This window comes from Salarias fasciatus, chromosome 10, assembly GCF_902148845.1.
Source record: "Salarias fasciatus chromosome 10, fSalaFa1.1, whole genome shotgun sequence".
NCBI classification, from domain to species: Eukaryota; Metazoa; Chordata; class Actinopteri; order Blenniiformes; family Blenniidae; genus Salarias; species Salarias fasciatus.
Window position 1 is genome coordinate 8,823,143 of NC_043754.1, and position 14,177 is coordinate 8,837,319.

Here is a 14,177-nt window from a genome sequence, read left to right on the forward strand (position 1 = left end):
CTTCAGAGAAATTACCAACAAGTAGTATTAGTCTATTTAGATAAAGAAAAAAAAAAAATTGTCATGCATGTTTTTCTCAGGCCTTTTTTGCAGACTGACATACTTATTCCCCCCTCCCTGAAAATATTTTCTCAATAATAAAATTAATAAAAGGACAGTTTATCGAATAGTTATCCTACATCAGTCGAGATATGCGATTCTGCTGCATGCCTTCACATACATGTCGCACTGAGAAAGCCAATGCACAGTGTGTTTTGCTTTTTGTGTGTCAATGACACTGCTAATCCGTTCAAAAAAACGTGACTGAGTTTTAATGAAACATTAGATAGACGACCTCAGGCAGATGCTTTTGATATTTGATGAAATGATAACTCCCCATCTGTGGTTGGGACCTAATTTCAAAGTGACAGTGAAAGTAAACACTTGAAGAATTAAAGCTGTACATGTTAGCCGCCTCTTTCTTTGTGATATCTGTCTTATCAGTCAATATCAACACTTTGTAATTTGCTAGAGGGCACTGGGTGGGGGATGCCGTTCCCATCTCCAGTCTGTGTGGTACATCCTGGCTCCTGCTGAAGATTTTTTTTTTTTTCAATCTATGAACAAATCTCATATTTTACAGAGAGTCAACCAAGTCAACGCTTACACCTTTTTTCACTGTCTCTGCAAAGTTGATCAGATTTACATCAAACACAAATAGTTTGGTAAACATGAAAATCCCTGTTAAAATTACAAAGTAATTCATGATGTCCATCAAAGCAAGACAATAATGATATACGATCGATAAAGGAAAAATAACACTTGGTGACGAATTAAGTATAACTTTGGTAAATTTAGAATTGAAGTCCCGGGAAGCATTGTCCCACAATCCTTTGTGCTGGCTCCCTCTAACATGCCCAAACTGCCTGCTCTGCACCTCAGACAGAAAATGCCAAAGTGTAAATGCACTTTTACAGACGAACTGCAGGAAAAAGAAACCTTTTCAACATAATGTTGAATGATGGCAAAATTCTGGAAAATATCGGCTCTTCTGCAAAATAAACATAGACAAATAGATTGAATATGCTACATCATTTCCTTTCTCTCTATATATCCTTTGGTCTTTTTGGTTAACTGAGATTTTGAAGCATTATTTAAGTTTTTGCACGAGCAGCAATACATTTTATAGCAATGGGCTACCTCTCTTTTTCTTTTCAGCGAAGCATATTGCAAGGTGTTATTTATGACTACATCATAGAAAATATTCAAACGGAAAAGGAACATTTTATATAAATGTATGGTTTGAAAAGCTATTTTGTCGTCACTGAGAATGCTTGGGCATTTTTGCAGTATCTCCAAGAGGCCAGGTAGGGAGTTCTGTTTTTTGGGCTTTCATAATGTACAGTAGTCAACCAGTATTGCAAAATCATCTATGAGCATAAACTCCTCCCAGGATTTTGCATGATCTGGAAAACACATCCAATATTCCATATTCATGAAGGCGAATGTGCTGGATTGATTGTGTGTGCTCCTTTACACTTCTGTCAGATGCAATTCTCAGGAGATCAGTTTCCACATGTGTGCACGTGCGATATCATGTTTGAATTTATACATGTAAACCTTCAGTAGTTCAAGCCTGGGTGTGTATACCCAGCGAGGAAGGATGTGAGGGGAAGTCACTCCAGTGATCATACCTGATGAAATAATATCTAATGTGTATATACCTGTGTGCTAAAATTACTGACAGTTTCCTAAAAAAGTGAAAGAAAAGATGCCCTTGAGTTAGAAAGAGGGGGAGAAAAAAAGAAAACACAGGAAGCTAACCTCTGCCATTTGTCGTTTCAAACATTAGCATAGCTTTTAACAGCTGCAGATAGACAATCAGCTCATGCGGCGCCGGTACATTTTAAAGTCAAATTGCTGCACTGTGAGTCCAAAGGGGCCATATTTTCACCATTATCTGATACATTTTCTTCACATTAGCTGATTGGGGAAAACTAATGAATTACTCTCTCCTGAGCAAAATACTCCGCATAGCATAGCCACTAGCAAAAATGAACTTTCTTGTAGCTTAGCTCCACATCTTTTATGGAATAATGAAATGATCATGTTTTGTCCAGCTAAAACACACTCAGATTACAACAAGGCATCCTTCATGTTTTGTTTTTTTTTTAATTGTTATTCTGGGAGGTTTGTCACTGTTTTGGTGTTGGAAGATTTTCATCTTTAAAAAAAAAAACAATTTGATTTTCAAAAACTCTCAGCATATATTTAACTCGACATATAATTCATACATCAAAATAAAATAAAATGCATTATGGATGAGCTCAATATTGAAAACAATAGTGCTATCTTCCTATATGTCTATGTGCACGTCTACATGAAACAATGCCATCAGCTTTGACACCTTAATTAGCTTGTATTCAGGGTGACAGTATGTCTTAATGAGGCAGAGTAGCTGCCAGCACGGTTTTCACGCTCGCAGATGAAAGGCTGTTGTTGACACAGGCTGCAAATGAGTGAGAGATCCCTATGTGAGTGTTTCCATTACCGCTCTCCAAAAGGGAGGAAAAAGCCTCAGCAGGAATCCAAAACACATGTAAGAATATTTAAGAAATGCTACTCGGAGATCAGCTTGCAGTAGTGAAATCAACATTATCTCAAATGCTCTTCATGGTCAAGCCGCTTGACATTCAGTTCTAAATGAAATTCCAAAGTGATATTCAGTCTGATTTTTTTATCTTTTTTTTTTTTTTTTTTGTACCTGCTTGATTCCAGTCCGGTTGATTAAAGCATTCACATGTAAAAATCTTCTTTGGCAGGACTGTGATTACAGTAAACATGAATCAAGGTTCTAAATGAGAAATGCTGTCTGAATGGATGTGAAAATTGACTCGGCGAGCGGAGAAGCTCTGCCTTGCTCATAAAACTTGGAAAGTAGTTGCACGCCCGTGCGGCGTTTTGCTGATGCAGAGGAGTTTTACCACCAGCCAGCACGCTAATAAAAGTTTGATCAGGCCATTCAAAAGGAAGAGTAAACAATTTTGTTACAAAGCCTCTCCCGGGCTGACAGAATTGACACATGGTTTTTACATTTTACTGACAGACGCGACAACACGCCACATTCATCTTTCTCAGCGACTGAAGCAATTCAAAGATCTTTTGATGTTCTAAGATGGAGGAGGAACATTTTCTTGTAGCCTTATTCTGTCACAACAAGAGCAGCCGAAACCACGCTTTAAAGGCAAACTAAGCATATTTGACATGTCTCACTACCAGGGAGAATAAAGAGTGTAAATGGAGGTCTTCATAAATGACTGGAGTACATAAAGCTGCAAACCCCTACTCCAACTGTAAGTACAGAGGAATCTCCAAAACACACACACACACACACACACACACACACACACACACACACACACACTGTATGTTAAATTGTTATTGCTGCAGGAGTGTGTAGTAACTACACCCTGCCTCCTGTTTTCTTATCTCTGTCTCCCGCTCTGTCTCTATCTGTATTGGGCAGATTTTGAACATCCAGTCGCTGCCCTTCAGTCAGAATATCGAGTGAGTGCGGAGAGTCAGAGTGAAGAAGTGGGTTAAACCAGAGTTTCTCATACGCTGATCAATACGCGATCAATGTGTACAGGTTGGAGACCTCACTGTGGTGATTACAGAGGAGAGAGGCGCCGCCGCCACATTGTTCTGAAGCCTGAGCGTTAATTGGATGTTTACAGCTGAGGTTTCAGGGAACAATCGTTATTTGCGTAATTCAAAACATGTGCGGCTTTTTTTTTTTTTTTCTTTTCAAATCACAGCTTTTCTCTTTCATGATTTTAATGATTTCAATGTGGTTTCAATCATTTTGAGGTGCAGCTGATTAGTGGGCTAAATCAAGCCTTTTTGAACGCGCCAGTGTTTTTCTGTAATTGTGTGGGCATTTCTCTTTATTTTTAGAGTTCTTTCAATCTGACAAATGAATTATTGATGACAATACCTCCCAAATTAAAACATGGTAATAATATTAATCAGTTTTGCTCTGATGAAACAGCTAAAAGTAGGTCCATCTACAATTCAAACAAATGAATGCCTCAATCGGGGTGTGATTTGTTGGGAGCAATGGATAGGCTTTTTTCAAAGCTTGCAGATCATATTATAAGCGCAGTATTTACTTGATTTATGAAGATTGCACTCAAATAGGTTGTACTTCAGATTTATGGGTGAATCGCTAAAAATTATACTACGAGTGGCATCGCATTTAGACAGGAGTACTCAAATCAAGGCTGTGGAATAGTCTGCTGGTAATGGTATCACTCCTTCCCCTTTTCAGACATGTTGAATAAGCAATATGTGTGCTACATATGTGTATGTATATAAGCATATATTTGTAGATGGGTGTATGGTTGGCCATAATTTATTTTGTGTATATGTATTTTCATATGTCTATTTCCATGTATATATTTTAAATTTTAACAAATACATTTTTTTTCTTTGTTTGAAATGAATTAATAACAAAAATAACATTTTTATTTATTTGCACTATCATGATCTGATGGAGCACAGATGGCCAACATGTACAAAACGAAATCTGGTATCATGGTGTTACAAGAGTCATAAAAAGTCTTGTTAAAAAAAATAAATAAATAAAATAAAATAAAAGTCATTGTGGGCCAGCTGGTGAAAATTTTTAAATAGCAGCAGCATCTCTGCTGAAGGCTAACCTGATATTTGATTTGTAAAAAAATAGACTGAAACATAAACCAAATGCATTTTACATTCATGTATAGGTCTCTAAACTCCAGCTCAGTCTGGGAAACACACTGGATATTCCTTATTCATGAAGCCACACATGCTAAATCGATAGTGTGTGTTATTTTGCAGGCCTGTCAGATGTGATCCTCCTTAAGCCTCATTAGTAAACCAGCGTCCACGTGTGTGAGCACACATATCATTTTTACAGGCCGCGAGTTGTGCTGAAGTTGTAATTGAGTTGTAAATCTCTGCTTTAATTTGATGAGATTTACATTATATTTACAGTCTTTTCTGCTGCGACCACAAATCACACGCAGGCATTTTAACATCAACCCAATATACTTTGCAGGATCCCTGTTATTTACATTTTACTTTTGACAGTTAAAGCACATTTTCCTTTTTATATAATGCAGTATTTGCATTTTTTTTTACTGAAGTACAAAGTGAAAATAATTGTGACATGTCTTTTTTTTAAATCACGAAATAAGTTAAATATTTATGTAGCTTCATAAAGCTTAACGGCAATGCAGAAATTTGTTCATTTGTTACTGTTAGACTGACAAAAATTACAACCTCTGCCAGTCACTGCTTTCTCTTTTCTTTTTTCATCCATTAAAGACAAAACAGGTAGGCCCTGCACTTACATGTTTCCATACATAGTCAGAAAATCACACCCCGCTGACAACCTATTTAAATTTATTGTGCTTGAAGGACTCCAGCCAGTTGTAAATCTGCCGGAGTGTGCCGGCTCCACCAGTGAGCTTTCAGAACAAAGTGATCCTGATGTGCTCTGTCAGGTTCACAAAATGGGTGTCATGCTATCATAACCCTTGACACGCCAGCAAGTAGCATCAAGTCATCCTGTGACAAGGCTCGTGACAAGATTTGAGATAAATCACAAAAGAGACGACAGACGCTAACAACTGCGAAGGCTTCCGTTTCCCTGCATCTCATTTGAAAGTTCGTTTAGTGCCGCAGAGCCAAAAACTGAAAGTGGAAACTGTGCCGCACACTCAGGAGCTTAATGTGTAAAACTGAATCACATCACACAACGCCGTGGCTGCTTAATTAGAGCTAATTCATAAATTAAAGGTGGTAGTTACCATGACAGAATGAGATTACCGTTGTCTTTTTCTAAGTAGTGCTAGAAATACAATAAAAAACAATTTATTATCCCGGGGGAAATTCACTTAGCAAGATGTTCCTTCTGTGTGCGCTCACTCAGTACAACACAGCGCGGATAGGCACAGCTTTAAATACAAGAATATAAAGAGAAGAATAAATGAGTGGCCTCCTTTTCCATTACAACCAGCATTAAGGACAAAACAACCCTCTTCTTAAACTTCAACACCACTTTAAAAGTTAGACTAATCAGAATGAATATAAAGGGAAGTCTAATCAAATTCAATTGTGTAAAAACAAAGGAAACTGCACTGTCTTCTGGTTAAAAGAAAAATGTTTCCTCCACTGGAAAGCCTTTTCTTTAACCGTTAACCCTCTTTATTCCTGCATACCTTACATTATAGTAACTCCTGCATCATTTGCGATGTCTCCAGAAATGAACAAATAAGCAGAAAGCAGCGAAAATTGAGCATTGTGTGGATTTACAACTCATTACAGTATGCTCCAGGATATTCAGACAAGCTTCACAAACACATAAGTCACACATTTTTAACACAAGCTTCTCACTGCTGTCAAAAACAGATGCATTGAGGAGCTGCCGCACACTGAAAGTTGAAATTATTTGGGGAAAAAAGAAGACAAGCTGTTTTTTTTTAAATATATTCTCCGGCAACAATACAGCACCCTCAATATTGACGTGTGTGAAAAAAAAGCTTTGTGCAATAGCATAGTGATTTGTACACTGGAATAAGAAATAAATAACATGTAATCTATATTTAAAAATACATTAAGGGAAACGTTTTATCTTATGAAATGTTTAAATATTTTGAGATACTGTATTTTCATGACTTGTAAGCTAAAATGTACAATAAAATTCATAAAAGGCTATAAATATTTCGGTATGAATTTAATAAGCAAGATATATGGACTTTCACTGTTTCAATTAAATTATGAGGAAAATAAACTCCAGTGATGGAATATATACCACATATACACTCTGCCTTCATCCAAATTCAGCTGGAATCAGCTTAAAGCTGTACAGATGATGGATGGATGAAAAAAATACACTCTTTTATTGTATTCAACATTTTTGAAGAGAAACAGAAGACACGTTACACTCCTCCAATGAAATATTCACAGAAAAACGTCCAAAATGATTGAGCATGTTTGCAGTCCTGCAGCCTGTAGACCCGATTCGAATCACGAGTGTCCAGCCAACCTCATTATTGGCTGACATTTACAGTGGATGTACAGCCGTAATATTCCAGGAATCCGCTGCAATTTCTCAGTCTATCCTGACTGAGATGACAGAGTGAGCAATCATGAGGGAATGCTCCTCAAGATGGCAACAGACAGCCTCCTCTCTTCAGTTGCATATCAATGGAGTCATCAGTGAACACTCAGTGCATGGAGAGCGCGCTAATAAGATGGGACAAGCCACACTTGAGGCAGGCTGCTGATTGACATCAATCTCCTAATATCCAGGGGCTTTATTTCCTTATTATTACAGAGAGCCACTAGACAAGCAAATCAATAAGCGGCTTCCGCTGGGCTCAGATACGAGGCCTTCAGATCACTCTACATGACTCCTTCCAGGGTTCTCAGCGGAGGCTTGCACTCACAAATTCATTCCAACACCTTAGGTGAATACTTCCTGTTCGCGGGCTGCTCCTGCTTCTCCTGCAGATTCACCGCTTAGTTTGCATAAAGCGATAGGAAGGAGTATAGGAAATAATGGGGTGAAACTGATAAATGATTCCATTAGTCAACTTAATGAATTGATCATTTAATTTTGCTTGTGGGTGTGACAGGTGCACCAAAGTGGAAAAATGTAGACAAAAAAAAAATGTTGCGGGAGGGAAATGAAGAAAATTAAATTACGTTAAGTCCGGTACAAGCGTAATAGAAATGAGCGAAGAAAAAAAAAATGAAACAAAAGGTCACCATTTCATTCCTCGCTCGGTAATTTACAATCCAAAAATGCAATAATGCATCCATGACTGGGCAGACATTCCAATTTCCAAAGCATCAAAGTTTCATTTTACTGTCTGTCTGTTTTTTGAGTGGCGAGGAGGATAACGGCGTATTGAGATGAGACGCACTTTTATCCTCCATCTGCCCTTTGACTTCATTGAGCGGAACCATAACTTTTCCTTTTCATTTATCATGGCCTGTCTCTGTTCGGGTTCATTGAGCATTGTCCTTCAGACAGGCTTTAAGCAAACTGTGTCTTAATGGTGCTCAGAAGCTCGTATGGCCTGACCTTTAGACTGGAGCAGAACAAACACACAGCTACCCACCACTCGTATTTGCATGAAATCTACTGTAAAGCACTTAAGCTGCAGGGGGTAAATGGGCCATCCTTGAACAAATCTGAACTCTGTGGTGAAGGGTTGAATGCATTTTAATTGGTAAGAAATCGTTTTAGAATCTTAATTTTTTTTCTTAACCGAATCAGCTTAAAAATGTGTTAATTCTCCAGAACTCTCCTTTTTACAGTTTTTTTTCCCCCCCTATAAATGATCAGACTGTGCATTACTGTGTAAAATCCTAATAATAAAATTGGATTGTCTTCTGTAACCGTTGTGGTATAGGATGCCAAATCTTTCTGTATTTCAATTTACTGATGCTCTGCATCTTAGAAAATACAGGGAGAAATGTGTCTTTTCACACTCCATTTCCTTCCATTAGAGTAATTTATCTTTTCATTTTCTTCTCATTTACTCCATGGTGGAGTCAATTAAGAAGAGAACTGTGGGTGAAACAAAACTTAGCACTCAAAAAAAAAAAATCTGCAGCCGATTATTTTGCTGAGAGGAATATGCTGAATGTGTTGTAACAGTAGTTGTGAAGTTATCCGAGTTGTGCCTCAAGTTTTAAAGCTGTTGTGGGATTATGGCATCAAGGTGTGTACCGTTAATCAGAACGCAACGCTGAAGTACAAAATGTAATTGTAAATAGAGTTGTGCTATACAGTAACGAGTGTTCTTTGGGGGGGCAGGTCGTACATCTGGCTCTCGCCCTGACAGCAGAGGCATTAGCGGTGAATTTAAAAGCCACTTGATTGATGTCGCACTCTCCTCCCCTCTTCAAATGATTTCCCAGCTCCATAACAAATCCATCAGCTCAAGGAAGGAACAACTAAAAGGCTGCACCAGCAATTCCAACCTTATCTGTGTACTTGTCATAGATTGACATGGCTATGTAGGCCACAACACTTGTCAATACTGTGTATCTCAGGGGGAGGTTCCTGTTACAGCACCGAATTAGTCACAAACCAGAGGCAACAAAGAGACTCATTCCGCCCTCGAGGACTCGGCGAGTTCGTTATCATATGTCACTCACAATCTGGAAATTCAATCACCAGTAAGATGGCCAGCTCCGCTTCAAGCGATGAATAACACGCTGTCGAATCCATGTTAATGAAACTATTGTCAGAGGTTGGCCATCAAAGGGAAGACCACCAGCGAAGGTTAAAGCCCCGTCGCTTTGTTTCCTGCTACTTTCAAAGCATTTTTGTTTGCTAAAGTAAATTTCATGGCATTCTCTATCCTGTTCATACTGGTATGTCTGTGATATTATGAATGTTTGCAATCATCGCGTCTTCAGAGTTGGATGCACCATCTCTCATCATTTCCCACGTGTATTTCAGCAAATCACGACGTGCTTCATTGGTCACTGGTCTGTAAACTAATGGCATCAATGCGTTCCTATTGCACCCCGAAATAACAACTGCTTACATGTTGCTTAATGAGTTCATTCACACTTGGTGAAGATAAAATATATACGAATGGATGACGACTGAGCTGTTCCTTTTCAGGTACACTGAATTTTTCCTGCATCTTACTTGCATTTATGGGTTTTAAAATTGCCAATTGATACATTTGCTTCTTCAAACCCTATCTGCAGATGGAAGTTTTGACAACTGATTTTCAAATAGTGATAATTGAACAGCCAACAATATTTGCCATTGATTTTTTTTTGTTTTTTTTTTTTTTGTAAATAAACACTATAACTACACCAGGTTAAAATAAAGCTTTCACATAACTTCATGAAAGAAACATCAATTCTCAGTCCTGTATTTAATTATTCACAAGCATTTCCACAACTAATCTTTATATTTCAATTTAAAACGAATGTCCTGCCTTCCAGAACCTGTGGCGTGAAATCCTCTTCCTCTCCAACATAATCTGCATTTTCCCTTTAAGCATCCAGCCCTCTACTCCATCACCACCCGCCTTCATGCTCCACAAGGGTCCCATCTTCCTTTACCTTCATCTGGGTCATCGCTCAGTGATGTTGCTGGCCAGACTCTGCACATTTGATTTCCTATTACTTGAATAAATATTGTTTCTGTCTTTCTGAATTATCTCTCATTTTTTTTTAAAAAAGGTTTTATATTCTTTTGTTCAATCATGCATGAATTCGACGTCTATTGTCTCAGCTTTACACTCTAAGGGAATTTGCTCCTGCTGTGTTATTGTCCATTAAAATAAGCTTCCTGCCATTTGCCATGAAAGAAATGCAGGCTTTGTGTCTATTTAAGTCCAGACTAAACATCTCACACAATTTACCTTGTACCCTTGTTTCCCACCTGACTGTCTTTTCCATTTGTCTACCCCTTTATAGTCTGACACCCTGCACCTCTCCTGTGATCAGTAATGCCTGGTCTACTCACACACACACACACACACACACACACACACACACACACACTCAACAGTACACTTCTCTATAGTTCCTCTTGTAAATCAAACCCAGAGCCATTTTCCCATTAGATCGTATCATGTGTCATCACTTCCACGACAAGCCTTACGCGGCAGAAGCAAACCATTAAAATAGTCATGTTGCTGAGTTGTGTTTCCAGGTGATCGTAACAGCAGCACAGAAGGGCATTTTATGTGTCTGAGTGTTCGGATCTCCACCTTCAAGCTTCAGAATTGCTATTTCCCCCACTTGCGATGAAGAGCATTTCAGACATCATAATTTAAATTTAATTTTCATCTGGTGTGGTGACCAGTCACAGGACAAGCCAATCGAGCCGTGGGCGTATTTTCTCTCCCATAATCTTTCTTTCCCCCCCCCGCTGTTAAAAATACGTAGCTGTGGAGTGTCCATGAAAAAGATTAAAGTTGAGTTTAATAAAGATGAAGACTCTTAAGAGTCTGGAGGATTAAAGAAGTGATCGTGTTCAAGGGTGAACTTTGACTTCTATGTATCGCAGGATTGGTTGGAAGGAGGTGGATGAGCTGACTAAAATTGTTTCTGCACTTAGATTTGCCAGAACGTGTACGATGTGAGCATTTTCTGAAAGCCGAATGAAGTATAATTGGTCAAAGGGTGCAGAAAAGAGGAGAAAAGCCAGAGCGAACACAGACACAGAGTGTCTGGAGCTGACGCATGTTTTTGACAGGTGCCGGTTAGATCGCACTTTAAAAAAAGAAAACTTCTCAGCCTGTTAAGACTCACAAATGGGTTACCATTCTTCGAGCGTGATGTTGTTTCATTTCATGACAGAAATACTAGAAATCAGTGTCAGAGTGCAGAAGCAGCAGCCACATAAACATAGAAGAGGCTAAATGGTGTCTATCATTTTGGTTCACTAACTGCAGGGTTATTTCTTCCACTGCAGCTCTCTGTTGAGTGTTCAGCACTTAGGAATAAAGTTTAAAAATATTTCAGTCAATGTCAATACCTAAAGAAGAAAAAAAAAACATTTTCTTCTGGCACTTTCAATTTTTCATTTTTTTCAAATTAATTTTGCACTTGAGCATGAAACTCCAGCAACAGTGATGGCGGAGCAGAATTCAATCAGTTGAAGCACAAATCTTCATTTCCTGACTGAATCAGATCCAAGAAATGTCAAATTTTCAAAGCAACCTTCAAACAAGGATGAAAATGTAAAAACACAAAACGATAATAAGCCACGGAGGCGGCCATTAGAGAGTTTGAGAAAGAGAGAAAAAGACGCGTTTGACCAGAGGCGTTTTAATATGCCGGCTGCATGTAATGTCGAAATTAGCTTTATGCGTTTTGGCAGGGGGATGCCAGAGAGCACAGCCAGGTGAGGGCCTGTGAGTACACAAGTCTGAAAGCATAAATGCTGTAAACCAAAACACAAGCTGCCTATTGGGAGGTGAGGGGAAACAATATTAACTCTGACAGTGATGGATGACGGCGGTTCCTGTAGAGGTCTGATAGATACAGGACCCTTCACAGCCAAGAAGCGCCCCGCATGAGGCGAAGAGCCGCATTTCCATGTGCTTCTCACACAAAGTCTGCATTCTCCAGGAGTAAGTAGACAGTCCCAATGTGCTTTATTTTTTTTTAACATAGATACCGGTGGGTTTGCTTCATCCTACTTGTTTATATTAATGAATCAGCAGAAGGTAAATAAATGTTGGATGATGAGCGTCCTCTGTGTTAAACAGGTAGCGCTGAACGGTAACAGTCCTTGAATGATGGCTGATATCCAGAAACGGCGACACTAGTCATTCACAACCAAAATCTTTAAGCCATTGTATAAGATCAGGTAAAAAAGTGCCATAATATTGTTTAAATTCAAGGTATTTTCTGGTTTTGGAGCAAAGCGTATGTGATGCAAATGTCTATTTTCACAAAGCCAAACAATTACATCCAAAAATGACTACAATCTCAACACAAAGCCGGTTTTAATGATACCTTCGGGTGCAAAATATAGTGAAATGTACAACAACAACAAGCCTTGTCCCATAGCTGTGCCATTATGTATGTTTTGACAAACTCGCCCTGACAGCGTGGCTTTGAGGCCAGTTTGCCAGCAACGCAGTATCTGTCATGGCAGTAACACTGATATCTCAGCTCAGGTCTCAGTGTTCTGTTACGTCTACTACTCTAAAAAAAAAAAAAAAAAAAAAACAGAAATTAGTGTTTTCTTGGAAATTTTCACAATTTGCTTTGGGAGCCTCTTGTGGGTCGCTTTTAGGCCTTATGTTTGACACCAGTGTGGTGCTGAATTGTTGAGTAGATACATACTGTGGACCAAACACCATGAAAGCCTGTGAATGAAAATGTGTCATTTGATGATTACTAAAATACTGATTCAAAAACATAGCCTAAAGTTTACAAATACATTTTGACAATACCAACGAAATTACAGCAGAATATAATAAAAGTACAATGTGTGACAGTGTAGGAAATCACAGTAAATTCAGTCACACAAAAAAAAACTCAATATTGTGAACTATAAAAAAAATAAAAAATACAAATTACAATGAGGATTATGACACTTTAGAAGATCACACTACTATAAAATACAATTCACATTTCAGAATAAAGCTAATTTCCTTGACTACAGTGCCTGTAATGTCATTCTTACAGTTTATTTATAATGAATTCAGCACATATAAACTGTTTCAGGAATTTGATTCACTATTTTTCAAAAAAAAAAAAAAAGATAACCTCACACCAGTCTAAAGATTTGGGTAATTTGGAGAAACAATACACCACTGCAATGGAACTCACAACGAAGAACGTTTTAAACGTTGATATTTTGGATGTTATGGAATATTGTGACATACATGATTATCATAAAGATTACTTGCTACGTTTTGTTACTGACACGGAAACAAATGCATCAAACACTATTGTGCAGTTTTGCATTATTACAGTGAATACAGAATATTTTGCTGGTGTTTGTATCTGGAATGTTTGCTTGGTGTTCTTAAGTATTACTTTTTCCTCGGCTCAATAACATTACAACTGGGCAAGAGTTCAAATAGTGGACACAAATTAAGTCGGTTTTCTGGCCTCTCAGAAGAAGAGGAGCAGGAGAAAGGTCAACAGTCGTCCTCTCCAAAAACAATATGATGTATTGTATGCTTCTGTAGAACTCCGCTGCTGAAATTGATGTTGCTCTTCCCACAAACACGACTACATTCAGCATATCAGCGAACCACTTGTGGTAATTTAACTTCAGTGCAATTCAAATGCTCCCTTTCATATATTGCTGCTGTACCTTTTATGATAAAGTTAAAGGGAGTAAAGTCGTACAGGATAAATAAAACATGAAATGCCGTGGATTATAAGGAGAGATACTGACAACTGTGCTTAGCTGAGAGGGAGAAACAGAAAAAAAAAATACAAGGGAACAAGAGAAATCATAAAAAAATTACATGTTAGTGTTAACAGTTAAATAATTTTTCTATTTTAAATCGACTGACTCCATGGAGACTGTAAGACTGCCTCTTCACTGTAGCTCCACATCGCTGCCCTTCACGCTGCACGGAAATTATTCAGAGTTTAATACGTCAAGGACGGCTGGAATGCAAGTAACATTTACAGGA

General features: G+C 38.2%; 1 protein-coding gene across 2 annotated transcripts in view; it reads right to left on the reverse strand.

The window, feature by feature from the left end:
- The window catches only part of LOC115396064 (seizure protein 6 homolog), a 102,138-nt gene that overhangs the window by 50,201 nt on the left and 37,760 nt on the right, over nucleotides 1–14,177 (reverse strand). The gene's annotated exons all lie outside the window — the stretch shown is intronic.